Source organism: Geotrypetes seraphini, chromosome 1 (assembly GCF_902459505.1).
Source record: "Geotrypetes seraphini chromosome 1, aGeoSer1.1, whole genome shotgun sequence".
Classification (NCBI taxonomy): domain Eukaryota; kingdom Metazoa; phylum Chordata; class Amphibia; order Gymnophiona; family Dermophiidae; genus Geotrypetes; species Geotrypetes seraphini.
In genome coordinates this window covers 309,894,037-309,919,734 of record NC_047084.1, presented here as the reverse complement: position 1 = coordinate 309,919,734, position 25,698 = coordinate 309,894,037, and the positions used below count along the sequence as shown (strand labels likewise).

General features: G+C 41.7%; 1 protein-coding gene across 2 annotated transcripts in view; it reads right to left on the bottom strand.

Annotated features, from left to right (window-relative positions):
• ANK2 (ankyrin 2) overlaps positions 1-25,698 on the bottom strand; it is a 958,369-nt gene that overhangs the window by 483,854 nt on the left and 448,817 nt on the right. The window lies entirely within an intron of this gene.

Below are 25,698 nucleotides of genomic sequence, written 5' to 3'. Positions count from 1 at the left end.
TGCACAGCTCACACTGACCCTCTAAAGCTCCAGGCAGATGCTCTAAATATTCTCCTGTTTGGCATCCCCTGCTCTTTATCTCTTTCCCTTTTCCCTCTACAACCTTTTAATCATGAACTGGAAGGAGGCATGCTTCATTTTTCCCAGCAATAATTCAGGCAGCTTGTTATTGGGAGGGAAATAAGAGGAGAAAAGAATAACATTCTGCTATCTGCTAGAAAACCATCCTGCAAGCGCTCCAGGAAGAACTGCAAGACACAGTTAATAACATCTACTAGCTTTTGCCTCCAGGGGAGACTGGGATGTTGCATATGAGCCTGAGGATGCACTTAGCTCAGTGGTCTCAAACTCGCGGCCCGCCAGGTACTATTTTGAGGCCCTCGGTATGTTTATCATAATCACAAAAGTAAAATAAAACAGTTTCTTCATCATATTTCTCTTTAGCTATAAATTACAATATTATCATTAAGACTTAGCCAAAAGGAAAGATTTATAAACTATAAAGAGTTTTTACCTCATGCAAAATTGTCATTTCTTTAATAAGACATTAACTATTCTTTTCTGAGGCCCTCCAAGTACCTACAAATCCAAAATGTGGCCTTGCAAAGGGTTTGAGGTTGAGGCCACTGCACTAGCTGGAATCACTGATCAAGGACCAGTCTTAGGACCTTAACCCACTACTAAGCATTCTTAGATATGCACACTTGCCCCACTGGGGGTTGTTTTTATTTCTTTTTTTTCTTACTTTGACAAATCAGATGTACAAAAAAGTAAAATAAATTAAAAACAGCATATTTTGTGATGACAGTCAAATTTGGTTAATCTGCCCATACTGATTTCAGGTTTGATTGCACTGTTATTAACGCTGTAACATATTGTCATTTTCTACTCCAAATCCAAGCAATATTGAATTAGGGCTCAATGTACTATAAATTCAATTTGTCCTCTATGGATGGGACAGAAGCAAGAGAGAAATATTTGAGTTCTGCTGAATATCATTTTTTATTTAATAAGCTCATGTACAAGAAGCCAACAACCTTCTAAGTGGTTCACAGAACTACATACATAATCCAATAAAACACACACATGAACACATATAAACAGACAACATTATAATAACATAATAATTCAGTCAAAAGCCTGGCTACAAAAGCAATGCTTTTAGTTCTTTGTAAAAGGACAAAACCATCCGAATCTTGATGTAATAAAATTGAAACCACTGTAAAAGCAAATACACTTCTCCTTCCATATTCATGGGGGTTAGGATCAAAGACAGCTCCCAAATACCAAAAATATGCAAATAACTTTTAGCTTTCATATTCGCGGGGTTTGTGGTATAGCCCTTACAAATACCATGAAATTGCGAAGAAAACTTATCGTTAGTATTCGTAATTATTTTTAACAAGCTGCTTTTCTCTCTGCATCCCTCAAACGCTACCATTTGCCCAACTATGCTGAAGCAAGTGATACATTTTACTCTCGGCACTCCCTTCTCTCTGCATACTTTTCTCCAACGCTGCCGTTTGCCCAACCATGCTGACAAAAAGCACTGAACTTTTTTCTCCGCACTCCAGAATGACATCATTCAGGGGGGGTGGAGTCAGCAAGATGAAAACCATGAATAGTCGGCGTTGCAAGTGCCGAACCTTTGACTATGGAGGGAGAAGTATATTTGGAAGATATTCATTCGTATCGCCCTGAAAAGAGAGAGTTCGGATGAGCAGGAGAAGGGTACAACAGACAATCCATAAATGCCATTCACCCTTCCCATAAAGCAATGACAGCCAGTTTCTCAAACATGAGGGGGTGCTGAAAAGTTCTCAGTCCAATCAACTTCCTAAATTCTGAACGTTATTTTGCCACTGTAGCTGAAAAGAGTGTTATTTTATGTCGCAAAATCATAATGTTGTGTTTTGACATTGTTTCAGATCATTGATTGAACCGTGTCAATGAAAAATATGGAATTTTCAAGTGTGTGGATCTCCGAGCTGTCATGACGTTCCTATTCCTGCAGAAGAAAACTCCAAAGGAAAAGGGATGGAGATTTTGAGACCGAGGATGCAGCAAGGTCTGAGAGGTCTCAAACGGTGTCCACTCCTGAAATTGTTGACCATGTCCATGACCTGATTTTGGCAGATTGGCTAACAACAATGGCTGAGACTCTACAGATATCCAGGGAATGTGTTGGGTGTATAATCCATGAGCAGCTGGGAATGCAGAAGTTGCCAGTCAAGTGGTTGCACAAATGTTTGAATACTGATGAGAAACGTTGAGTGGACACTTCCAAGTTGATTATGCAGCATTTTCAGCTAGCTAGTGCCAACCTTTTGGAACAATTAATTATGTTTGATAAAACATGGTTATATCATTATGATCCTGAAATAAAATAAAAAAAACAGTCCATGCATTGTTGGCACTCAGATTCCTCATGGCCAAGGAAATTCAAGCCCCACATGTCAGCAGGAAAGGTCATGGCCACAGTGTTTTGGAATCAGGCAGGTGTAATGACTATCTTCCACAGGGCCAAACTGTTCATGCAGAATACTACTGCGACTTGCTGTGCCAATTAAAGGAGGCATTGAAAGAAGAAAGGAGTTCTTTTTTGCAAAACAATGCATCTGCTCACAAGACTGGCAAAGCGATGGATATTTTGATGCAGCTGGGGTTTCAGGGCATAGACCATCTACCCTACTCATCAGATCTTGCTCCATATGACGATTTTCTGTTTCTAAACCTTAAAAAGAGTTTGAATGGGCGACAATTTTCGAGTGATTTGGAAGTGATTGCAGCAGTAGTGCTACCGGTGATCAGACAAGAGAGTATATTTTGGAATCACTTATAAGTTTCATGGCTCCACGTCATTCCCTTCTTGGTTGGACTGAGAACTTTTCAGCACCCCCCTTGTAAATGTACTCATGCTGGAGGCTGGGATAAGTCCTGTATGAAAAGTTGCTGCAGCTGAGCAGACTCTGTTACCTCCATAGGGAAACATACAGGGCTATGTTAGATACTCAGGAGCCCAGAGCAGAAACTGTGGAGGGGGGTCCAAAGCTTACCTGCAGACTATGCCTCCTTCAGTTTGAGGCAGGCTTTGAATCCCCTATGGCATGAGGGTCCAGGGCAATTGCCCTGTTTTCCTTCTCCCCTAAAGCGGCCCTGGGAATGTAGAACAGCATGCCGTAATAAAAAAGTCTCCATTTACTTCCTTGTATGACTCCCAGAAAAATATTTACAAATGTTATGTTAATAATCAAGATTTATATTCCGCCGATACCGTATCAGTTCAAAGACAGATTACAAAAAAACAGAATAGACCAGGGGGGTCTCAAAGTCCCTCCTCGAGGGCCGCAATCCATTCGGGTTTTCAGGATTTCCCCAATGAATATGCATGAGATCTATGTGCATGCACTGCTTTCAATGCATATTCATTGGGGAAATCCTGAAAACCCGACTGGATTGCGGCCCTCAAGGAGGGACTTTGAGATCCCTGGACTACACCATTTTGTCCAGGAATTACAATAAAATCTATTATTACCCCCAATTAAAATGTATCCGTCGATAGATTAAGGCCTCCTTTTATGAAACGGCGATAGCAGTTTCTAGCGCGGGGAGCCGCGCTGAATGGTCTGTGCTGCTCCCGACACTCATTGAGTTCCTATGAGCGTCGGGATCAGCGTGGCTCCCAGTGCTAGAATCTGCTTACGCAGTTTCGTAAAAGAGGGGGTAAATTTATGAAATTTTTTTTAAAAAAAATTTTGAAATGAAAAATAGGATCTGCTGGATTTTAGAGAAAGAGGAAGTTGGTTCCATAATTCAGCAATCTGATACTGTATCAAAAAGAAAGACATCTAATTGATTTCAGATTTTTAAACATAGGAAACTTTAATTTTAAAAAAAGTATTATATCTTGGATTAGAACCATGCAATTGGGTTAATAAATCTAACCTATAGGATCTCTTTTACAAAGCTGTGGTTGTCAAAGCCCATAGAAATTAAATGGGCTTTGTCACTTTTGTCATGCGGGAATCACTGCATCGGCTTTTAAAAGGGGCCCCATAATGAAGTGCTTCTCCAGCTAAAATTTTAAAAACAGTGAAACATAGATTCAACTGTATTCATGCAATTATGGGAAGCCAATGAAGCTGGACCATGATGTTTCTTTTGGTGATTCCCCATTTTAAGCACTGTCTAAAACGCCCATGAAAAACTGCTTTTAAAGGGGCCAGAAATGCTGTTCCTGCAAATTATATTGTATTGTGTGTATTTATTATTTGCCTTATACAAAGCGAAGGACAAATGAACAGAGATAATAAATACCCTTACAAACATCAAACCATACAAAAATGCAATAAAAACATAAAACTGTCAACAGCGACCATCCTTTAAAATCTGTTCAGGCCTACCCTGTTTATACTAACCTTCACAATATTCCCTTACTTATTTTCCACATTTTTATTCCACACTATCCAAAGATCTAGGCGTATTACAACAGACATACACAGCATTAAATGAAACCGACAATAAATAGTTAATGATGGTTAACAACACCGAACCAAGATGGTTAGACAGTGGGTACACTCATGAAGACTCCACAGGCACAAATGAACAGAATAGTCTTGAGCAGGGGTGCCCAAATGGTCAATTGCGATCGACCAGTAGATCGCAAAGGCAACGCAAGTCAATCGCGTTGCCTTTGTGATCTTGTTCTTTTCCTGCCTCACTGAGCCAGGCCAGGCCAGCCGCGTACAAGCGCAGGACCCACAAGTCTTCACCTGGGCCAGCCAATCGCTGCCTGGATGGTCTGGAACTTCCTCTCCAATGTCAGAATTGACATCAGGGGGGAAGGCTTGTGGGCCCAGCGCTTGTACATGCCAGGCCTGGCTTGGGGAAGCAGGGAGAAATCGGCGCGATGGCTTGGGGGTGGGGGAGGGGGAGAGAGAAAGAAAGACAGGCTGGCAAGGGAGAGAGAAAGACAGAAATAAAGAGGGGGGCAGGGGGAGAGAGAAAGAAAGAGAGACAGAAAGAAAAGGGGAGGGGGCAGAAAGAAAGAAACATTGGATTTACGGAACAAGGAAGTGCAACCAGAGACTCATGAAATCATCAGACAAAAAAGGTAGGAAAAATTATTTTATTTTCAATTTAGTGATCAAAATGCGTCCGTTTTGAGAATTTATATCTGCTGTCTATATTTTGCACTGTGGCCCCCTTTTACTAAACCGCGATAATGTTTATTAGTGCAGGGAGCCTATGAGCGTCGGGAGCTGCGAGGGGCATTTAGTGCAGCTCTCTGTGCTAAAAACTGCTATTGTTTAGTAAAAGGGGAGGGGGTATATTTGTCTATTTTTGTATAGTTGTTACTGAGGTGACATTGCATATTTTAAAGTCATCTGCCTTGACCTCTGAAAAATAAAATCCGAATACAAATGATAATTAACATTTTCTCTGCGCACAGTGTGCTTTGTGGTTGTTTTTTATTTTATTTTATTGTTGGTAGATCATTTTGACTTGATCATTTTAAAAGTAGCTCACAAGCCAAAAAAGTGTGGGCACCCCTGGTTTTGAGTATTATAGTAATACACTTCAGTATTTTCTTCCATTCATGTGTTTACTTACTATTTATCATACTCGTTCATTCATTCATACAAGCACGCACTTGTATGCCACGCTCCTTAGATATGCATGTAAACCCTCTTAAACATTTCCAGATCTCACCTTCTGAAACACCTAGTACACATTCATGCAGCTACATAAACTTAGGCCTTAGGGGGTATCAGCAAATAGCTACAATACTGTGATATTATTCAGCTACAATAGAAAGCATGAGTCACCCATGCTGACTACTTATAGCAAGAAGTACCACTTTTAATGCAGCTATCTCTCTATCACACATCCTACTGTATATATATATTTCAGTCACATCCCTCCCTCACACCACATGCACTCCTCCACTTACATGCCATCACTCATCTCTTCGAACATATACATCATAATATCAGCTGCCACTATAATATGGCTTTGAGGTGTGATACGACATCCTGACCACAGGGCCTAAACGAATTTGCTTGTACCTCTACAGTACTTGATTTACAAAGGAGCAAATCACCCCTCCCCCCTTTTTTTTTTTTTTTTTACAAAAGCATAGCGCGGTTTTTAGTTCAGCAGTAACAGCTCCTACACTCATAGGAATTCTATGAGCGTTGGAGCTATTACCTCATCATACCTCCTTTGAGGGTAGCATTCAACGTCTTTGTTTGCTGAACATCCAGTCATCACTTCCATTCAATTGCAGCAGAATGCCTGTTGGTTTTATTGGTTAGGAGGACCCAAGCTTTGACCCCCCTCCCCCAAACTTTGCAATCTATTTGTCGCTCCTATTTCTCAATTTTACATTTACCCGAATTTACATGTAATCACCTGGAACATAATTATTCATTCGCAAGAGACATTCCTAGACCAATCAAACCTCCCCCAACAACGAATGCAGAGCAGAAGTAGAATGTTTCACTTTACAATTCTGATTCAGACAAGTGCTTTTTTTCTTTCCATATTTTTCAAGTTATCAGAATTTGGAGGTGTGTTTTTTTTTTTCTGATTGATGATTATGAGCAACCCAGCTTAAAGCAGCAAAGTAAGTTTTAATCAAGGACATCTGAATTGCTGCTCAGTCTGAGGTCTTTTCCTCCACCTTTCAATAAATCAGTTTTGGTTGAGTTATTTCACCACAGTATTTGCGTTTGTGTTGTCATTTTACAATTCAACATAGACAAAAAAAAAACAACAACATTCTATTGAAATTACAGCCTCAAATTAAAGGAGCACAAACTTCATTGCTACAAAACTCTGCAAATAGCACCACCAAAACCAGGAATTCAAGTTGTACCACCTTTAATAATAATAATAACAACTTTATTTTTGTATACCGCAATACCGCAAGCAGTTCAGAGCGGTTTACAGAGGATGAGACTGTACACAGACAGCGATGTTACATTGGTAAGCCGGGAGTAGTTAGGTATATCCGGAAGTGTTTCAGAGATGTTACAAGGCAGGGGGGAGTCAGAGGAATTTATCAAACAGATAGGTTTTAATTGATTTCCTGAAGGATTGGTAGGAGGGTGAATTAGAAATGAGGGTGGTTAGACATTTATTCCATTTGCCTGCTTTACCTATGAGAGCTCACCCCCCCCCCTCCCCCCACCCCTCTCAGTTTCGCAGGCAAAACAGAAAGAGACCAGGATCTGAGGAAGAAGTGTTTACCTTCGAAAGCTAATCATATTTCGACTTTCAAACTACCCTTAAAACTTTCTTATTCAGAGATACCACTAACTTTCCTGAGAGATGTGTTCTCTGCTGTACTAAGTGACCTGCATTTCAGCATATCGGCACTAGCATAATACCTTTCGTCTGTCCTATCCTTATATCCTATATATCTAAACCGCTTTGAATGCATAACCACAACAAGCACTATACAAGTCCCATACCCTTTTCCCCTATCTGTTTCTCTCGACTACTATTTCAATTACTTGTTATATTATTTTATTCCTACATCCTAGGCAATTTTAAATAATATATACACCACGCTGAAGGCTGTTGCCCTAGGATGGTATATCAAATTTTTAATAAAACTTGAAATATTGACTCAATAAATTTTAAAATGTCCAAGTAACAGAAAAACAACTAACAGATGTAGGAGAACAGGAATGTTCAGGATGAGGAAAGCTCTGGAATCCCTCCTCCTAATGTGACCTGTGTAGTGTGATACACTAGAACAGTGTTCTTCAACCACCGGTCCATGGACCGGTGCCGGTCCACAGAAATTTCCTGCCGGTCCACAGGGCCGGCATGCGCTTCAGGCCCAAAACTGTGTTCTTCAACTGCTGTTCTGCGGTGAGATCGATGTGTTGTTAATAAGATTATATTGATGAAAAATTAATGGAAAAAAATAGTGTTACAATTAGGACTATGGGGGTAGGGTCGGGGTGGAGATTGGGTAGAGATGGGCAGGGTCTGGCCCACGACTTAGCCCAGTGTTCTTCAACTGCCGGTTTGCGGACCGATGCCGGTCCACAAAATAATTCTTTTATTTCTGCCGGTCCATAGGTGTAAAAAGTTTGAAGAACACTGCACTAGAGGATGGGCCTGCCTTTCAATCACTGGTGTTTTGGAGGGAAATACAGAAGGCCCTGTTTTTGGATGTGAAGGAGAGTGGAAGATGTGCTAGGACTGAAAGAGGGCAAAAGGAGCTCCTTGGGACACAGCTGCTGAGAAAGCAGCAAAGTAAGTTGTCTCTCTGCATGACCCACTAGGTTTTGAATAGGGAAAGGAGCTGCTTTAAGCTCACTAGGTCTAAACAAAGTAAAGGCTGGCCGGCTCAAGGAAGCTCTGAAGAAGGAGCCAGCTGAAACAGACTGTTTGAAACAGCAGAGACCAGGGATCTGAGCCCAAGTGACCTGAATGTATCCTGTTGCAGGAGAGATTCTGGGTATCTCTCAGGATGTGAGTGGGTGACCTACAAGGTGCATTTCATCTCAGTCCCCATGAAATCCAGTTCTGCTTGTGAGGGGACAGTCCCCTTATTGTATCCTGATCATTCAGGAGTGATTTTGTGAATATGCGTTTTAAGGTATTCCTTCTGGGCAGTACAAAAAAACTTCCCTATTCTTACATCTCCTCATAGTAAGTGGTTTATGCAAGGTGATTTCTGACGTTTTCATCTTGGGAGTCCATATGCACTTACACTAAATGAACTTGATCTAAGTTCTAAAGTTCGGCTTCTGTGAGATCTCAAGCAGTCTGAGTTTGAGGCCTGATAAAATAAGGCGGGGGGGGGGGGATGCGATCTGGGACCATAAGAGAATTCTAAATGAAGAAGGTTCAAGGCTCGATTGACTTGATATATTGCAAAGTTTTGAAAAGAAATCAAAGCGGTTTACAAGCTCAAAACTGTAAGAGGAAAGGGGAGCAACACACAATATAACAGGACATATTTAGATAAATAGCAGCAAGAAGGGTGATGGGAAGAAGAAAGGTTACAGTCTAAACAAGGGTAAGTGATAGGAGGGGAGAAACAAGTGGGATGCTTAATTAACTATATCATTATTTCTCTATGACTAGAACAGTATACAGAGCAAATAGTTCTAGATATCATTCAAGAATGCCAGAGAAAACTAATTGGCTTATGATGAGACCTGAATTTGCTAAAAGATGGTTCAAGTCTCAAGTAGAGGGGAAAGGCACTCCATAAAGTCAGACCAACCACACTAAAATACAAGCTTCTGAAAGTATTCAGAAAAACCTGTCTAAAAGATTTGACAGGAGACCTTATTTTTCAGACCAGTGTCCTTATGGGGGAGAAGGGAGCCAACAGACTAGCCAGAAAAAAAACAGTAAACCTGACGTAGGATGTTAATTTTATAAGGAAGACTACAGATGAAGATGCCTGCTCAAGATCCAAAGATCTGAGATAAAAAACAAAAAGGGCCACAGTATACATGAGAATGTATCTCATCTACCCAGGCCCCTACTAATTTCAGAGAGGACACAACTCAGAAATTCCCCCAGTATGCTGATCTACAGATTTGGCTTTCCCAGCAATACATGTTTCGCACAAGTGCAGCCATCAGAAATGTTTCAGCTGCACGCAGAAAGAACAGCTGAACACAGCAGTAAGAGCCTCTAATTGGCTAGGGCCAGAGTGTGGGGAAGAAGGCTGGGGATTAAGAGGGACTAGTCTGCAAATGACTGCAGATCTTATTTGAAAGAGGTGGAAGGGTTGAGAGGGCCACATGTCTTGCTTGGAAGGTCAGAGACTAGGGAGAATGCAGATTCTTTTTTTTTTTATTAATCTTTATTCATTTTTAAAACTTCCAACAAGTGTAACATAAGATACAACCATTTTATACTTTAACATCACTTAATATACCATCAAATTCTAACTCACATCAAATATCCCCCTCCCTTATATCCAACAATTGTTCTTAAGCATAATAAATCAGAAAATATTCCCTCCACTACCCTCCCCACCCTGGACATGTATGAACAAAGGGAAAAAAAAAATATTCATTCTGTACAATATTTTGTTAATGGCTCCAAACATCCCTAAATTTCTTAAAATACCCCTGCTGTATGGCTATTACCCGTTCCATTTTAAAGATTTGGCATAACCAATTCCACTCAAAATTATAATTCAGCCGATCCTAATTTTTCCAGTTTTTCATAATTTACTATATGGCAAACCCTGTCATGATGAGCAAAAGTTTATTATTTTTAGAAGAGATTTGACTCTTGGCTCTCATGGAAGTACCAAATAGCACAGTGTCATATGATAATGCCACCGGATTTTCCAGTAAATTATTCACTTGGCCCCAAATGGATTTCCAAAAACTAAGTATCAATGGACAATAGAATACTAAATGATCTAATGTCCCAGCTTCGAGATGACAGTGCCAGCATCTATTAGATTTAGAGCTATCTAATTTCTGTAAATGAACTGGGGTCCAAACTGCTCTATGTAACAAAAAAACCCCAAGTTTGTCTCATAGATGCCGATGCCGTACATCTTTTTGTTTGGGGAAGGGGGTGGTAAAGAGGGATGGGGCAGGAAGAGCGCTGAGGCTCTGGAGGAAAAGAGTGTTGGAGATTTCAGGTGGTATATTAAGTTTTTTAAATAAATAAAAAGAAAACATAAGAGAAGACACCAAGGAACATGTTACTGCCCTCTTCCAGCATGGAGGAAGGTACATTACAGTATGTACACTGTTCACAGCACATGTATTGTTGCCCGCAGGCAAAAGGGGAGGGAAGGCATATGGTGAATTTCATTTTGAAATCTTCACCCTTCCTTCCATGCCCTTAACTATGCACCTGCTTTCCCTTCGAAAATTAGCTTTCAGGCTTATAGGTATAATGGATCATGGTCACGCAAATGTTAACAATGCATGTGATGTAGCTCTCAAAATTGCCATGAACTAATATTGTTATTAGCGCATGATCATTAAAAAAAATTACCACATGAACACTTAGGCCCTGATTCTATAAAAGACACTTACAGTTAGGCACCTAGATCAGGGGTCTTGACACAATTGAAAACACCGTTAAAAGCCAATTAAAAATGATTTAAAAAAATAATTAGCTAGTAGGCGCCTACCAATTTGACGTAAGCATTTACACCAAGCCACTTACTGGCAAGTAGGCAAGCTTAGGGATGGGATTGGGGTGGAGTTTGTGTGTCGATTCAATTAGGTGCCAGTATTTTAGGCCAAGAAAATCCTGGCTTAATATACCGGTGCCTAAGTTGTTCATGTCTACTGGTGCCCGAGTCAATTTAGTCGCCGCTAGGTACAATTCTATAAACGGTGCCTAACTTTGATTGATATATGGTAGGTGCTGTTTTCCTAGACACCTACTGAGTTAGATACCATTTATAGAATCTGGCCCTTACTGCCACTCATTTTGTAAGCGGTAGGAAAAGTCTGGAGTCCACCCCTGCCTCAGACAACTTATCCAGGTGCTGTGCTAAAAGCACCCATTCCAAAAGCATGGCTGGGTGTGCCAGAAAAAGGACTGAGCCAGTTTGCTTTCAGACAGTGTTAAATAAAAGGACAATGGCCAGACAAATGCAGCTAAGGCAAAAACACAAAAGCATGGATCAGTGCCTGCCTACTGTCTGGAAGAAAATCCCATCATGACATCACCAAAATAAAGACTGCCCTGCTCTGTGATGCACTACTGTATGATTATATGTGAGATGGAGGCAGCCTCTGCATTTTGATGCATCCTGGGAATCCTCCCCACATCTATAAAGCATGGATATCATGTGGGGTTCTCTCTCTTGGCTCTTCTTCTTCCTGGATCACCATGCTGCAAGATCACTTTCTCTACAACTTCACCATGTGCTGTTCTGCAAACATGTGCTCGGCCTTCTAAGGACTTTTCCAACCCACGTGTGTGAGTAACTTTGAACCTTTAATCTTAAAGAAACTTTGTCGGTGTATGTCTGTTAATTTTTAGCTCAAAAGGTCCCATTTGTAACAACTACCTACCTGCTTGGTTTTTAATGCTCTTAAATAAATTTTCAGTTTGCTCATAAATGTTCTGAGTCTTAGTCTTGAATAAGTAATTGTTATTACAGAGCTGTTTCAATCAAGCAAGCTAACTTTCCACAATTAATAGTTCTTTATAATATATATCTCTCTAAGTCACAGAGGGATATATATTATTGGTGGAGTTCCCTTTCATTTAATATAATTTTTATAGATACTGAGCGGGAAAAATGCTGGGAACAGGCAAGAGACGAACAACAGAAGCTGTTGACCAACAAAAAGGGCAAACAGATAAAATTAGAGGAACAGGAGAGATCAGGAAATCAGGTTGCAGACGAAAAAGATACACCAAAACATGAGGAAGAAAGGAACAGAAAAGATACACCAAAAAATGAGGAAGAAAGGAACAGAAATGAGGGACTGGCAGCCCAACTAGGGGATGGTAAGAGGAGCAAAACACATGTAAAACCAGCAGAGAAAAGAAAAGACCAGGACTTAAATTGCTTGTACGCTAATGCAAGGAGCCTAAAGACCAAAATGGGAGAATTAGAAGCCATAGCCAAAAAAGAAAACCTAGACATCATTGGAATCACGGAAACATGGTGGAATGAGGATAACCAGTGGGACGTAGTGCTGCCAGGGTACAAACTCTATAGAAGAGACAGGACCCACAAGAAGAGTGGAGGAATAGCACTATACATAAAAGACACTATTCCCTCGTCCGGAGTGGATATAGAACCAAAGGCGGAAGGACTGGAGTCATTATGGGTCAAATTACCAGGAAAAAGTGGCCTTGACATAAGATTGGGTCTATACTATCGTCCACCTGGACAAACGGAAGCAAACGACAAAGATCTGGCAGCAGAATTGAGGCGGGAAGGCAACAACAGGAATGTGACAGTAATGGGAGATTTTAACTACCCAGGGATAAACTGGAATATTGGAAACTCAAACTGTGCGAGGGAAACAGAATTCTTAGAGGCTGTGAGGGACTGCTTTATGGATCAGCTTGTCAAGGAACCAACAAGAGGATATGCCACTCTTGACCTAATCCTCAACGGAATAGGGGGACCTGCAAAAGAAGTGGAAGTAGTAGGACCACTAGGAAACAGCGATCACAACATGATCCAGTACAAATTAGGAGTAAGTACAGCAAAAGGGAAGAGAACCACAGTGACAACGTTCAACTTCAAGAAAGGGAACTATGATGCTATGAGAGCAATGGTAAGAAAAAAACTTAGAAACAGCTCAAGGAAAACAGAAACTGTAGAGCAAGCCTGGTCTCTATTCAAGGGCACAGTGCAAGAAGCACAACATATGTACATCCCCAGATTTAGAAAAGGGTGCAAAAAAACCCGAACAAAAGACCCCGCATGGATAAACAATGAGGTGAAGAAAGCGATAGGAGACAAGAAAAAATCATTCCGGAAATGGAAAAAGGACCAAACTGGGGAAAACTGGAATGAACACAGGAAACGCCAAAGAGAATGTCATCAAGTGGTTAGGAGAGCGAAAAGAGAATACGAAGAGAGACTGGCCAGGGAGGCAAAAAACTTCAAATCATTCTTCAGATATGTTAAGGGGAAGAAACCAGCGAGGGAGGAAGTAGGACCGTTGGATGATGGAGACAAAAAGGGAGTGATAAAGGAGCAAAAAGAGGTAGCCGACAGGTTAAACAAATTCTTCTCGTCAGTCTTCACAAGCGAGGACACATCCAGTGTACCGGAACCCGACGTGATCTTCCATGGTGACCAAGAAGAAAAACTGTCAGCAATAGAGGTGAGCCATGAGGATGTCCTCCAACAGATAGATAGATTGAAAAGCGACAAATCACCAGGCCCGGACGGAATTCACCCTAGGGTACTAAAAGAACTAAGAAATGAGATAGCAGGAATACTCCAACGAGTTTGCAACCTATCCTTGAAAACTGGAGAGATTCCGGAGGACTGGAAGATAGCAAATGTTACACCTATCTTTAAAAAGGGGTCAAGAGGAGACCCGGGAAACTATAGGCCAGTAAGTTTGACATCGGTTCCAGGCAAGATGGTAGAAGCACTGATAAAGGACAGCATCTGTGAGCACATCGAAAAAAATGGGCTGATGAAAGCGAGCCAACATGGCTTCTGCAAGGGAAGATCGTGCCAAACAAACTTACTGCACTTCTTTGAGGGGGTAAACAGCCAGTTGGACAAAGGGGAACCTGTAGACATCATTTACCTTGACTTCCAAAAGGCCTTTGACAAGGTACCCCATGAGCGGCTACTTAGGAAGCTGTGGAACCACGGGGTGGAAGGGGACGTACACAGATGGATCAAACACTGGTTGGCAGGCAGGAGACAGAGGGTTGGAGTGAAGGGTCACTACTCGGGCTGGAGGAAAGTCACGAGCGGAGTTCCGCAGGGGTCTGTACTTGGACCGCTGCTGTTCAATATATTTATAAATGACCTGTGATGAAATGTGAAGTTATAAAATTTGCGGACGACACTAAACTCTGTAGAAGGGTTAGAACTACGGAAGAATGTGAGGACCTACAAAGGGACCTAAACAAACTGGAGGAGTGGGCGAATAAATGGCAGATGAAATTCAATGTAGGGAAATGCAAGGTCATGCATATAGGGAGAAAGAACCCGATGTTCAGCTACCAAATGGGGGGATTAGTATTAGAGGAAAGTAACCTTGAAAGAGATTTGGGTGTACTGGTGGATACAACAATGAAGTCAACGGCGCAATGCGCAGCAGCCGCGAAGAAGGCAAACAGAATGTTGGGTATTATTAAAAATGGTATTATGACCAGAACAAAAGAAGTCATCCTGCCGTTATATCGGGCAATGGTGCGCCCGCACCTGGAGTACTGTGTTCAGTATTGGTCACCGTACCTTAAGAAGGATATGGCAATACTTGAGAGGGTCTAGAGGAGAGCGACACGAATGATTAAGGGCATGGAAAACCTTTCATACACTGAAAGATTGGAGAGGCTGGAGCTCTTCTCCCTGGAAAAGCGGAGACTCAGAGGAGACATGATAGAAACCTACAAGATCATGAAGGGCATAGAGAAAGTAGAGAGAGATAGATTCTTCAAATTTTCAAAACATAAAAGAACAAGAGGGCATTCGGAAAAATTGGAAGGGGATAGATTCAAAACAAATGCTAGGAAGTTTTTCTTTACTCAGCGGGTGGTAGATACCTGGAATGCGCTTCCAGAGGACGTAATAGGGCAGAGTACGGTACTGGGGTTTAAGAAAGGATTGGACAATTTCCTGTTGGAAAAGGGGATAGAGGGGTATAGATAGAGGATTACTGCACAGGTCCTGGACCTGTTGGGCCGCCGCGTGAGCGGACTGCTGGGCGCGATGGACCTCGGGTCTGACCCGGCAGAGGCATTGCTTATGTTCTTATGTTCTTATGTATAACACAATGATTTTGTACTAGACCTTTTGGCAGACATGGAGGGCCATTTCCAATACAGTGTCTAAGTCCAAAACTCAGGAAGGGAAAATATCAATTTTTGAAACCGCTGGACATTTATCTTTTTTTTTTTTTTTTCCAAAAATGAACTTTTAGACATTTTGGCCCTGAAGACGTCTAACTACTTTGACTATTTTCAAATGCAAAAATGTCCAAATTATAAACATCCAAAATCAAGCCATTTGGATGTAGGTAGGGCCCCCATTTATGCTAGATTGGTCACAAAAACATGCCAGTAGAGAAGTGGAGCATCTTAGAGGGCACTGCTGTGAACTTCACATAAAGGGTGCCAGGTACACATTTCACCAAAATCCCCATACATTATATGGTGAGCTCTCCAAAACTCCCCCAAAACTTACTGTATCTGCCTGTCTATCACCGCAATAGGACTTTACCTGCAGGTGTCACCTATATGGCAGTATAGTAGGATTTTGGTAGGTTCACACTTTACACCATAAATTTGAAATATGAACCTGAATCCAACTCTCTATGGTTAACAATATCCCCCCTCCCCCACAAAAAAACTAAGCTACTCCAGACACCTTCTTGCTACTCTACTAAGATAAGCCATACCAGGTGCTGCTGTTATAGAGATGGGTATGTACTGTTTCATTCAGATCTTTGGGGTGGGAGGGGGTCAGTGATCATTAGGAGAGTTTGGTACTTAATTCTTCTAGTGGTCATCTGGTCAGTTTGGTACTTAGATGCTATGAAACTCGGGATGTCTAAATGGCATCCTGATTGTCTTGAGAAATGTTTATCGCCACAAGATGTCCAAGTGCTAAGCATGCCCAAATCCCGTCCTTAACACACCTCCAACATGCTTCCTTGAACTATGGACTAGTGCTGCTTGATTTCCGATTCAAATTGATTCACTGATTCACTTCAGGTGAATCGATTTGAATCGATTCATTAAAAAAAAAAAAAAATTGGCCTCCCAATTCGGTGCCCAACCCTCCTCCCCGTGCCTTCAGGTCTTCTAAAGCAGGAGCAGCAGCGCTGCCTCTTGCTGTCCATCCACTGCCGCTGCCGCTCCTGCTTTAGAGGACGAGAGGGAGGGTCAGTCAGGAAGTGCTTAGGTGCTCTTTGCAGCCTCCCGCTCTTACCTTCAGATAATTACGGTAGCCTGCAGAGAGGATCACTGGTGCTATAACGATCCTTGCAGGCTGTCGTCATCCTCAGCATCACGTTCTCTCTGCTGCGATCCTGCCCCTGATGTCAGAGGAGGGGCAGGACCGCAGCAGATGGAATGTGCTACAGAGGCCTATGGCAGCCTGCAAGGATCGCTACACCATTGGCGATCCTCTCTGCAGGCTGCGGTAATTAGATGAAACTAAGACCATGAGGCCAGGGGGGAAGCTGTAGGATGCTGTAAAGAATGGGGGAACATGCAGGCCATAGGGGTGGGGGGGGGACAGGCCTTTGGGGGATCATGGTGTAGAAGTACACAGAGGGAGGGAAGGGGGATTCAAAGAGATGTGCATATACTGGACTGGGGAGGGAGGGGGAGAAATAATGGGTCTAAAAACAGGAGAGGGAGAGAGATGGTGGACAATGGGATTTAGGGAGGGAAAAAACAGAAAGGGAGAGAAGTTGGACACAAGGGATGGTGTGGCTGGGGGTGGGGGATAGAGATACTGGATAAGAGAGTAGTTGGGAAGAGAAAGGGAGAGCTTGTGGACCCTAGGGTGGTGGGGAATAAGGGAGAGATGTTGGATGAAAGGATAGTTGAGAAAAGGAGAGATGGTGGATCTGGGGATGGTGGGGTGCATCACTGCAGCTGCGGGGATGGAGATAAAAATAAGGAAAGATGCCAGACCTCCAGGGTAGGGAAGAGAAATGGAAGGGGAGGACAGAGATGGAAGATGGATGGTTAGCACAGAGAAAGAAGGAAACGATAAATGAGCAGGAGACCCTAGCAAGCAAGTTATCAGAAGACAACCAAGCCTGGGACCAACACGATTTGAATAATGACCAGACAACAAAAAGTAGAAAAAAATAATTTTATTTTCTGTTTTGTGACTACAATATGTCAGATTTGAAATGTTTATCCTGCCAGAGCTGGTGTAAAACCACAAATGTGAGCTAGGATTTAACAGAGAGAGGAAAAGTCTTTTTTGTTTGTTTATTTTGTTTACACCACAGCACCAGTGTGGGTAGGAGAGGGCAAAGGGGGTGAAGAGGTTATAAAATAAACCCACCAGGATGTTTGAAAAAAACACCCAATTGGGCAGGAAAATTCGAATCGAATCAAAAAAATCAATTCAATAGACTGAATCGAATCAAAATTTTTTTTCCTGAATCAGGCAGCACTACTATGGACACACTGTGGACAAAAAGTCTAGCAGAATGTCTATGAAGTCGGTTTAAAAAATTGGCACTTGGATGTTTTGGCGATTAAAACGTCCAAGTGCAGGTTTATGCCATTTTGGGGGTGTCTTTCTTTTGTGAAAATGAGCCCCATTGTGTTTATGGCTCCACAGGTTATGATATTTGTTTGGGTCCTGTGTGGGAGTGGGGCTATTAATTTCAAGGTCCAAGTGTAGAGCCAATGATTTACACTCAATATCTTGTACCTCTCAATCGAATGCTCAAAAAAATGAAAACTGCTATACACCCAAGGAACTATAGTTAAAATATATGGACTCAGGGGTAAATTTGGTAGTTAGGCGGGACTTACCGGTAGGCATCCAAATAAAGTGGTTAACAAGCAATTTAAAGGTCTTAATGAGCGATAATTGGAACTTGGACGTTCAAAGGATGTGGGCCTCAGTTCCGAGACGCATCCACAATATCATGGATGCACATCAGAAAAAGCTACGCCTAAGAAACTAGGTGTGGGTATGGCGTAGGCGTGGCATGGGAGAGGCTTTGATGTGGACATGTGTTCTAAGATTTGCATACTGATGAGCGCCCAAGTGTGTAAAAAGCAGGTCTACTTTTGAACGGGACTTGGGTAGCAGATAGAAGTGAGTTAGTTGGACGGGACTTAGTCAGGATTTGGATATCTCCAATGCATTTCACTAAATAGGTTAATAGAGTTTTTATTTTTGCTTTATTAAGCTCAAAATACATTTAATAGTGCACCACATAAACAGGGCACATGAATACAGATATATTGCATGCAAAACAATGGTATTTGCTAATTATAGGAAAAGATTCATTAACTGAAGCAGAGCACATGAAAAAAAATAGCTTTATATTTCTTGCTAAAAAGCTACCCTTTTTTCTGAGTAAAGCGTGCTGCAATGAACTAATTCTTGAAAGAGCTGCATTAAGCAAGCAAGGCTTATGAAAAAAATATATACCTGTATATTGTATAGATCAGTGGTTCCCAACCCTGTCCTGGAGGACCACCAGGCCAGTCGGGGTTTCAGGATAGCCCTAATGAATATGCATGAGAGAGATCAGCATATAATGGAGGTACCAGGCATGCAAATCTGCTCCATGCATATTCATTAGGACTGTCCTGAAAACCTGACTGGCCTGGTGGTCCTCCAGGACAGGGTTGGGAACCACTGGTATAGATAACTTCATTTCCAAAAGGTTAAAAACAGAAAAAAGAGATACAGGCCTCAGCATGGCTTCTAGTTCATTGCAAATGGAGGTCTCCAGCTGCACAGTGGGTTATGTGCTGGGGAGCTGACTATACTTGGAATTTGAACCCATGACCTTTGGAAGTCAAGGTCTTTTACCCATTGAGCTACAGCAGCTTCCATTCAGGTGGCTTTTCCTGCCCTGTGATATGATACCTTAGGGATCTTCTAAGGCAGTGGTTCCCAACCCTGTCCTGGAGGAACACCAGGCCAATTGAGTTTTCAGGCTAGCCCTAATGAATATGCATGAAGCAAATTTGCATGCCTATCACTTCCATCATATGCAAATCTCTCTCATGCATATTCATTAGGGCTAGCCTGAAAACCCGATTGGTCTGGTGTTCCTCCAGGACAGGGTTGGGAATCACTGTTCTAAGGTATGATCTCCTCAGGTATCATATCACAGCCACCTCAAAGAAAGCAGCTCTAGCTCAGTGATTTAGAACACTGTTTTTATTGCCTGAAGGTCATGGGTTTGAATGCCAAGTATGGTCAGTTCCCCCAGCGTATATCCCTATTTTATTAGTAGTAGTCTACCTTCCAGGTACACCTTGATGATTTCACAATGAGGTCATCATTGTGCAGCTGGAGACCTCCATTTGCTCTGAACTAGAAGCCATGCTTTTTTACTTTGTGGAAATTAAGAACCATAAAAAAATATTTTGATCCTTTATCATTCAGACTGTTGGTGCAGGCATTAATTTTATCTATTTTAGACTATTGTAACATCATCTATTTAGGAGCACCTAAATAATTTCTAAGGAAATTAAGGATTTATCAGGAGCTTGAGCACAATCTGTTTGGCTCTGTCCCGACTCAGCTGGGTTTAATAGTGGGCCTGCTGTGTGGTCCTCCCCCCATTGCAGTGTGAGGTTTTCTGGGAGATGAAGTGTAGTCTGGCATTGGTCTGAAAAGTAGCCGGAAGACCAAATTTGTTATGTGAACCTGTGAGGCATAGTTATTTTCCATTTGCTCCAGCAGCATTTCTAAACTGAAGCAGGCAGGCACATGGACAGTGCATAAGGCTATTATAGCCTATGAGGAAAATGGGGGGGGGGTCTCAAACGTGAAATTTGAAGGTTTCTTCAGCCAGAGCTAGGGTTCCCTACCTCAAAAACCCTTTCCCTGCATTTTTGTACCTCAAGGGAGTTCCCAAGGGCCATTTTTGGCACAATTTTGCTGGCAGTGACCATCTTGGATGGCAGAGTCTGGTTCTCTGCAAGAGAACAGTGATCAAGAAGCAATAATGGCCCTGGACCCGGGAGAAGACCCCATGATGTGCTGGCTGTTCAAAGCCTCCACGCTCCTGAGGATCATATCTATGAGTACCTTGCTGCAAGAATTGAAGCTGGAGGTGCTATCAGCCACGTCCTAGTGCTCAATTATAAGTGTCTTAGTTACTCTGACTGCATTCTCTCTCACACATCCTGACATCATAAAGCTAGTCACATAACACTTGGAGTCACCAGAGGGGTCCCTGCAAGTGGCTGAGACCATGGCCAAGCTTTACCCTATGGCTCCGAATTTCCAACAGCTGTTTGTTCAGCCAAAGGTAGATTAGCTAGTGGCGCAAGTAACCAAACGATCTTCCTTGCCCAGTGAAAGAGGTATGATGTTAAAAGATATTCAGGAATGCGGCTCAGTGCAAGTCTAATATTTCGAGAGTCAGGCTGTCAGGAGAGTCCTCGTGCAAATCAATTAAGAAACTGCTAGATTTGGAGCACCGTTCATTGATAAAATTTCTCACAAAAGAAGGGAAAAAGTCAAAGGAGATCCATGAATGCATGACTGCAGTTATGGTGAGTCTGCCCCATCATCCTACAAAGTAAAATTCTGGAGCAAGCAGTTTAAGTGGAGTAGAGTCTATTTTTTTTTTTTTAATTTACAAATTTAATAATTACAATATCAGATGATACCAAGAAAAAAAAGGATTCTTACACAAAATTTTACAATGCTGTATACATACAAACAAAATTCCTTTCCAAACTCACAACAAAGGGAAGACATGCTACATATTCAACTAACGAAAATAAGAAGAAAACTAAGAATTGGTTCTTGATTCATCCTTGTGAATCTTAAACCAGTCCCTACTATTTGGGACTCTTACATTTTAGAGAGTCCATTAAAGGCGACCCTCACACTGGACAACCTGTGGAAGCAACTTCCATAGAAATGTGCAAGAAAGTTGAGGATTTAATAGCTGAAGAAATGAGAATCTTGGCAGGTACATTTTAGAAAATAATTCATGAAAATTTGGGCATGTCCAAGGTTAGTGCAAGATGGGTTCCAAGTCAGAAGGCCATGAGGCTCCAATAATGTCAGAACTATGAGATGCTCCATGAAGACCAAGTGAATTTTTTTTCATCATTTGGTAACTGGAGATGAGACTTGGATATATGACAGAGATCCTGAGTCCAAAATGGAGTCAATGCAGTGGAAGCACAAGTCATCCCCCACCCCAAAAGAGTTCAAGACAGAAAAATCTGCAGGCAAAGTCATGGCAACTAGGATGATGGGCTTTGCTTCTGGAGTTCATGCATACAAGACAAACATAACTTGGGAGAGTTACACCAACACAATGATCACTTTGTGGGAGTCAATCAAGGAGAAAAATGAGGAAAACTCACAACATGTATGCTGCTTCATCATAAAAATACGCCAATGCACATGTCATAACAATCACAGGCTGCCATCAGAGAATGTCAGCAGCTGAACCATCTACCCTACAGTCCTGACTTGGCTCCCTCGGATTATTTCCTGTTCCCGAGTTTTGAAGAAATCTCTCTGTGGACTTAGGTTTTCAAGTGATGAAGACGTCAAGGAAGCTGTGATGTCCTGGTCTGAAGGTCATAGAAACATGATGGCAGATAAAGGCCAAATAGCCCATCTAGTCTGCTCATCCGCAGTAACCGTTATCTTTTTCTCTCTCTGAGGTCGAACAGAAGAATTCTTTTCAAAGGCGTTAAAGTAATATCAGGAAAAGTGTATGAAGTTTACGGAGCTATCAGAGAACTATACTGAAAAATGTAGAATTAATTTTTAAAAAAATCTTTTCTGTGCTACTAAAGTAGATAAATTATTGAATGGCACTTGTACAATGGCAAGGATAAAGCAGAAAGACAAATCCATACCTAAGATCAAGCAGAGCCTGTCATGAAATAGCAGACAATAAGTTTCTAATGTGTTGTACAGAAAGGAAAGGGGAGCACAAGGAATCGATTCGATCCCAGTTCTAGGACACTATTTGAACTGTCCACAGGAGTTTTGGCTGTGCCACCACTGTGAACTGCAAAGGGACCAGTTGGTTGGACAAAGCCAGCCAGGCAGAAAAGAGCTGGAGGATCCACATCAGAAAGTGGAAACACTATCAAGGGAAAGAGGGATAGAATACTTTATTTCCAGTGCACCTGAAGTACATAAAAATATTTTGATCCAAACCAGATAAATGATTTGCATACATTTTATTCATAGCTGACTTACACCTTCTGATTAAAGAGAGTTTATTTAATATATTAACTGCCTTTACAAAGAGATTTGCTCAAGGTGGAGAACTTAGGGCTCCTTTTACTAAGCCACGTTAGGGCTTTAACGCGCGGAATAGCATGCGCTACATTGCCCCGCGCGCTAGGCCTTATCGCCAGCATTGAGCTAGCGTTAGTTCTAGAAGCGTAGCGCGCGGTAATTTCCTGCGTGCAGTAAAAACGCTAGCGCACCTTAGTAAAAGGAGCCCTTACTGTTTTAGCCCATCTGCATATTTTAAAATTAGAGGAAATCCAAAGCTCTGAGCCTCAGAGGAAGACCACTTAAGCACATTCCTTTGCTTGCATCTAGAGAACAGGGAGCAGAAAGGGTTACAGAGACTGGGCTATTCACATTTGGGTGGGCAGATTGGAAAAGCCATATGGTCTTTGGTTGCTGTCAGTTTGTGTTTCTAGGGATTCTAGCACAATCTGGCAACATGGGAAGAAATACTTTTTCCTTCATTGCTAAATTCTCATTTTATTCCTTCTAGAGAAAAATCTGCCTGGCTGCTCATTGGTGAATAGCTGTCAAGGAACTCTTTCCTATGACTAACCCCCTTTAGCAATTTCCTATAGATTTATTTATATTTATTTATGCATAAATCACTTGATTCAAGAAACTCAAAGTGGCATGGAAAAAACCCTCATAAAATACAATAACATTGAAGAGGACGCTCAGCTGGAACCTTCACTATTCTACCAGAATAAAAGCAGTTCTCACCTCTCAACACTGTAATTTCCAAAACAGGGGTCACTTCCCTCCTAACTAAAAGGATAGAAGCCCACACAAAAAGGAGTGAGATACTACACAAAGACATCCTAAGACTTTTAAAATTAAAAGGGAGATAAAGACTTCAGCAGGGCTAGTGTAGAATGGCACACTACAACCTTCCCACAAAAGCAATCATTGGTCAAAAAACTCCCAAATATATTATGGTTTTCATCAAAATGCACAATCATGATGCAAAAAAACATCTTAAAATAGGGCCTACTACTACTACCAATCATTTCTATAGTGCTACCAGACTCACACAACGCTGTACATTAACATGCAAGAGACAGTCCCTGCTCGAGAGAGCTTACAATCTAATTGTGACTGACAAACAGGACAAAAAAAGATGAATCTACTGTATACACAAACTGTTCAGGTATGGAAATGGCAAGGCAGACAGGGTAGAGAACTACAGAGGGAATGACAGACGGACATGGGCGCTTTTCAAGTGGAGTTGGAGTTAGGACTTTAAAGCAGCTTCTTTTAGTATGGGTTTGAACACTGCCTGAGATGGAACCTGAAATACTGAGTCAGGCAGTTTGTTCCAAACGTATGTTGCAGCGAAGTAGAAGGGACGGAGTTGGGAGTTGGCAGTAAAGGAGAAGGATACAGACTAGAGAGGCTTATTCATTGAACAGAGTTCCCAGAGAGGTGTATAGGAAGACAAGAGCGGAGAGATACCAAAGCGGACAAGGAGCCAATGAAGTGACTTGAAAGGAGGGGTAATGTGAGATGCTGAACTGAATGGGCTTCGGTGCATTTTTATTTATTTATTTGGTTTTATATCCCGTCTACCCAGGAAAGTTCAGAACGGGTTACAAGTTTACATACATAATAAAGCCTAGTCAAATATAACATGACAAGCATGGCACAGTGTGATACAGCATGATGAGAATTGCATGACAAACATAAGATGGCTTCCCAATCGCACTACTGGGTAAAGATTTGAGCACAAGTCCCCAAAGTTTTGAATCAATCAGCAAACCAAATAAGGAAATATAAAGAGTATAAATCCTTGGAACCGAGAAGGTGCTCAGATGGTAAGAAAATCACAAATTGGGGACACGTCCCTGTAAGTGTTTTCAGTAGTCTATCATTGCACCATCTTCAATTGGTAGAAAGGTTTCAATTATATCTTAATTAATCTTGTAAAGTGTTCATTTCTTTATGAAAAACGCAATCTCCAGTCAATCAAGATGGCAGCTTAGCATGGCAGACATACAAGCATAGCACAGATGATAAACATAGTATTACAAGCATGGCAGACACAGTATTATATACACAAGCATAGCATGGCTAACATAGCATGGCAGACATTAACCCTCAGTTGCTCCTACCCTTCAGGTGTCATCCCTCAAAATGGCACCTATAGCCATAGTCTGATACTACTACTGCTAAGGCTGATGTTTCCATTTCTGTATCCCAGACAACATGGTTTCAATAAGGGAAGGTGAATAAGAAAGACCTTGTTCAACAAACTTAATGAAATGATGAAAATAGAGGACCAGGGGAATGAAATGGGTGTTGACTCTCTGAGATTCAGCAAGGCCTTAAGCCAATATAGGGCTAGAACAGAAATTTAAAATTCAGAGACTCACATCTTTTATTTATTCAATTTTCTGTACCGTTCTCCCAGGGGAACTCAGAATGGTTTACATGAATTTATTCAGGTACTCAAGCATTGTTCCCTGTCTGCCCTGGTGGGCTTACAATCTATCTAATATACCTAGAGCAGGGATGTCAAAGTCCCTCCTCGATAGCCGCAATCCAGTCGGGTTTTCAGGATTTTCCCCACTGAATATTCATGAGATCTATTAGCATACAATGAAAGCAGCGCATGCAAATAGATCTCATGCATATTCATTGGGGAAATCCTGAAAACCCGACTGGATTGCGGCTATCTAGGAGGGACTTTGACACCCCTGACCTAGAGCAATGAGGAGATTGAGTGACTTGCCCAGGGTCACAAGGTGCAGCGTGGGTTTGAACCCACAATCCTAGGGTTCTGAGGCTGTAGCTTTAACCACTGTGCCACACGCTCTCTTCTGGACTTTGCTCATTTTTGGAAAACACACCTGTGTACAAAAACAAAAATATGGAAGTAGTTCTGCAGAAACTGCCTAAATGATATGTGGGCCTGTAATGAGATTGATTTCAAATTTCTTTGTCTGGTCTTCTACTGTATTCTATGACGGCTGCCAAGATACGAATTGGTAAGTCAGCTAGCGCCCTAAGAACCATCCCAAGAATTGCATTTGTAGCAGGATCACTATTATGTGCTCTCTCTGTCCACCCAGGAAAACATT